General features: G+C 40.9%; 1 pseudogene; it reads right to left on the bottom strand.

Moving 5' to 3' along the window:
* Positions 1–2,109: 2,109 nt before the first annotated feature.
* On the bottom strand, positions 2,110–3,003 carry LOC134369295 (ornithine decarboxylase antizyme 1-like; annotated as a pseudogene).
* Between the last annotated feature and the right edge of the window lie 2,165 nt (positions 3,004–5,168).

Here is a 5,168-nt window from a genome sequence, read left to right as displayed (position 1 = left end):
ATTTTTACCATAGAAGAGACTAAAGAGTTCTCCATTAAATAAGTGAACTTAAATCGGTAAAGGGCCACGAAAATCAAATAAATAAATAATAAATAAATAAATAAATAAAGTGAACTTTAAAAAGACAATGGTCTTTATGCAATGAGAAGTCAAAACAGATAGCTAACATTTACTGAATGATTATTAAGTCCCTAGCACTATTCTAAGTGAATTATTTAACCTTAAATGATTAAAAAGATAATTCTGTGAGATTCCAGGCAAGCTTTGTTTTGGATTTCTCCACAGCAGTGCCTAACTCTAGAAAATAATGCCTTGAAGAATGCCTACAGAGACCACAGAAAAAAAGCCAGCCAATCACTCATTCAAATATAAGAACAACAGCTATTTTCAAACATGCAAGAATATGGGAATATACTTCATCTAAATATGCTTAAATAAATTTTAAAACGAACTTTCTTAGCCAAGAGATGGATAGAGAAATATAGTTAAAGTACTGGCAGTAATCTTTAAATTGGCTTAAATGTAAAACTAAGACTGAACAACAATTGTGTTACAAAATAAAATGTAAACATTATAAACCAAGGCAATATAGAAATAATAGTATTACTCAAAAACTTTAGAAGTTGAGGGGTAGACATGGAATCACCTTTCATAGAAAGGGGACATGATCAATTGATACTGTTTAAAAATGGATGAAATCTACAGCTAATGTCATACTGAGTGATGAAAGACTGAACGTTTTCCACCTAAGACCGGGAATGTAACAGGGAAGTCCACTTTGACCACTACTCTAGTGTGTTGCGTTGAAGGTTCTAGCCAGAGCAATAGAGGAAAAGAAATAAGTACAAAACATACAGGTTGGAAAGGAAGAAATAAAGCTGTTTTTATTTCCAGTCTATATCATCTCCCACAATCTTCCAAAAAGCTAAGAACTACAAAACATTGATGAAATAAATCAAAGACCTAAGAAATGGTTAAGATATACCATGCTCGTGGCTCAGAAAATTCAATATTATTAAGATGTCAATTGTCCCCAAATTCATCTGCAGATTCAGTGTAATTCCCAATCAAAATCGCAGAAATCGTTTTTATAGAAATTAACAATGTGACTCTAAAATTTATATGGAAAATCAAAGGTCCTAGAACGGCCAAAATGATTTTGAAAAATAAATTAAAAAGTTGAAAGTCTTATACTATCTGATTTCAAGACTTATTTATTTATTTTGTGACCGGTAAGGGGATAACCTTTGGCTTCGTGTCGCACGCACCGCGCTCAGCCAGGGAGCGCACCGGCGATCCCTATATAGGATCGGGACCTGCGGCCTCGACGCTCCCAGCGCCGCTGCGCTCCCAGCGCCGCACTCTCCCGAGTGAGCCACGGTTCGCCCCCTCAAGACTTATTATAAAGGTAATATAGGGCCGAGCCCGCGGCGCACTCGGGAGAGTGCGGCGCTGGGAGCGCGGCGACGCTCCCGCCGCGGGTTCGGATCCTATGTAGGAATGGTCGGTGCACTCACTGGCTGAGTGCCGGTCACGAAAAAGACAAAAAAAAAAAAAAAAAAAGCTAATCTAATCCAGAAAGTGTGATATTGGCAAAAGGATAAACATACAGATGATGGAACAGAACAGAAAGTCCAGAAATAAACCCATGTCACACGATGAAATTTTGACAATCAAGGTAATCCGATGTAGGAAGGATAGTCTTTTCAACAACTGGTGCTGGAACAATTAAGCATCCATATGTTAAAAAATAAATAGGAAATAAACCTTGACTTAAACCTCAATCACATAAAAAAATTAATTCAAAATGAATCACAGACCTAAATGTAACACTTAAAGTTATAAAATTCTTAGAATACACATAAAAGAAAATCTTTGGAACCTTAGATTAACAAATATTTCTTAGCACAGAAAATGTACAAACTATAAAAGAAAAAAAAATTGATGCTAGACCATATACAAAATAGCGTATACAAAAATTAACTTGGAAAGAATCTTTTTTAATATAAATTTTTATTTAGAATTAAAGCAAATGCTTCAGTATCACAAACAAAGTATTAAACTTTAAGAAATGTACCGCTAATTTGGAGCGAGCATTTATTTACACAATTACAACATGCGGACCAGCCGGGAAGAGAGAGACGAGTCTGCACTCCACGCCCCCTGTAGGGACCGCCATGGGGGGCTCCCACCTGCCGGTCCCTGCGGAGGGCGGTGAGGAAGCCAAGGTGTCACGACTCCTCCTCGTCCGAAGACTCTCTCGAATGTGTAGGCCACGAAGCAAGCGTCGGGTCCCTCGGGGACAAGGAGATGCCCTGGTCTCACAATCCCGAAGCCCAAGAAGCTGAAGGTACGGAGCAACGCGGCTCCGTGCTCGCGGGTTTCGTGGGAGCAGATGAAGACACGGTCGGCACGGAGCTGCCCCTCCGCAAACTCCAGAACGGCCAAGCTGTCCTGGCCGCCCGCGGGCAGCGCGCCGCCCGGGGTCTCGACGTACGGGCTGTCGCTGCGCGGCACTGCTCTCCAGCTGATGTGTTTGGTATCCGTGAGCCTGGACTGGACGGTGAGAATCCTCCTGTCATTAGACGTTAGTCCCTCCGTTACATGCAGCCGATGATCGGAGTAAAACCGATCAGCTGAAGGACGGTGATCGCTCTGACCATTCCCTCGCCCAGCGGAGATCTTCAGGGGTGGGTGCGGGACAGCAGGAGCACCACCGAGGCCCCGAACCCGGGTTACTGCAGCAATCGAAGGAGACCCTGGATCGCTCGCTGCCGCCGCCGCAGCTGTGCGTGCCGAGGGGCGGCTGGCATGGGTGGTGGCACTGGCTTTCTCCCCTTCCTCCTGCCCGGCGAAGCGGTGGCTGCTGAGAATCCGCTGCTGAGAATCCGCTGCTGAGGATCCGCGGCATCGGCCGCTGCGGCCGAAACCAGGAAAACCTCCGCGGCTTCTCGCTGCGCGGCCGCCGCTGCTCGCCGTCCGCAAATGAAAAGAATGTCTCATCTAAGTGTAAACCTAAAACTATAAAACTTTCAGGAAAGAAAAAGAAAAAAAGAAAATCTTTGTGACATTGGGCTAGCAAAGATTTCTTAAATAAGACACAAAAAGTACAAACCATAAAATAAAAAATTATGAATTACACTGGTACCAAGAATAAGTAAAAAAAAAAAACAAACCAAAAACCTCTCAAAATGTAATAATAAGAAAACACACAACCCATTTTCTAAAAAATGAGTAGAAGATTTGAACACTTTGCCAAAGAAAAGACTCGAATGGCAAACACATGAAAATATGTTCAATATTAGTCACTAGGGAAATTTAAATTACAGCCTCCATGTTATACCATCACACACCTATTAGAATGACTGAAATTTTAAAAGCTGACAATACCAAGCATTGACAGTGAAGCAAAGCAACTGGGTCTCTCACACCTTTCTGTTGGAAACGTAAAATGGTATTATATAGCCACTTTAAAAAACAGTTTGACAGTTTCTTACGAGGTTAAACATACACTCAGCAATCCACTACTAGGTATGCACCCAAAAGAAATTAAAACGTATGTCCACACAAACATCTCTGCACAAATGTTTAAAACGGCTTTAGTTATTTATTTCTTTGTGACTGGTAAAGGGAATCGCTTGGTGTCGCCCGCACCGCGCTCAGCCAGGGAGCGCACCCGCCCTCCCTATATAGGATCCGAACCGGCGGCCTCGGCGCTGACGCGCCGCACTCTCCCGAGTGAGCCACGGGGCCGGACCTAAAACGGCTTTATTTATAATCCTGAAAAACTAGAAATAACTCAAATGTCTATTGACCTGGGAAGAGATAAACAAAATGGATATATTCATAAAATAGAATACATACTCAGCAACACAAAAGAAACTTCTGACACATGCAACGACATGTTTAAATCTCAAAACCATTATGCTAAATGAAAGAAGGCAGACACTAAAGACTACATTATGTAGGCATTATACAATTTATATGGCATTTTTTAAAAGAATGGCAATCTGATCAGTAGTTGCCAGAGACTGGAGGTGGGATAGGGAAATGATTACAAAGGCATACAGAAGGACTTTATGGAGTGATGGAAATATTTTACTGTATGTCAATCATGCTGGTGGTTATGCTACTGCACACATTTGTCAAAACTCATAGAACTGTAAACCTAAAAAGAGTGAATTTTGCAGTATGTAAATTATATCTCAATAAATCTGATTCTTAAAAAGAAATAAAGTTCAAGAGAATGAAAAGACAAGCCACAGACCAGGAGAAAATATTTGCAAAAGACATATCTGATAAAGGACTGTTACCCAAAATATACAAAGAACTCTTAAACTCAACAGGAAAATGAAATGATTAAAACGGGCCAAAGACCTTAATAGACACCTCACCAAAAAGGATATACAGACAGCAAATAAGCATAAGAAAAGATGCTCCACACCATACATCATTAGGGAGATGCAAATTGACACAATGACACACCACTACACACTTACTAGAATGGCCACAATCCAAAACACTGACACCACCAAACGCTGGTGAAGATGTGGAGCAACAGTAACTTTCATTGCTCGTGGGAATACAAAATGGTACGTCCACTCTGAAAGACAGCTGGGCAGTTTCTTACAAAACTAAGCATACTACTATCTTGCAATCCAGCCATTGCACCCGTTGGTACTTACTTAGAGGAGATGAAAACATATGTCCTTACAAAAACCTGCACATGGATGTTTATAGCAGCTTTTTTTAATAATTGCCAAAACTTGGAAGCAACCAACACGTCTTTCAGCAGGTGAATGGATAAACAAACAGTGGTACACTCAGACAGTGCAATATCATTCAGTGCTAAAAAGGAATGAACTATCAAGCCATAAAAGACATAGAGGAACCTTAAATATAATATTACTAAGTGAAAGAAGTCAATCTGAAAAGACTATACTGTATGGTTTCAACTATGTGACATTCTGGAAAAGGCAAAACTATGGAGACAGTAAAATCATCAGTGGTTGCCAGGGTTAGTGGGGACGGAGGGATAAATAGGCAGAGCACAAAAGATGTTTAGGGCAGTGAAAACGATACTCTGTATGATACTATAATGGTAGACACGTCATTATTCATTTGTCCAAACCATAGAACACACAATACCACAAATGAACGCTAATGTA

This window comes from Cynocephalus volans, chromosome 1 (genome assembly GCF_027409185.1).
Source record: "Cynocephalus volans isolate mCynVol1 chromosome 1, mCynVol1.pri, whole genome shotgun sequence".
NCBI lineage: Eukaryota > Metazoa > Chordata > Mammalia > Dermoptera > Cynocephalidae > Cynocephalus > Cynocephalus volans.
Note: the sequence above shows the minus strand (reverse complement) of the source record. Positions and strands in the feature narration are given on the sequence as shown.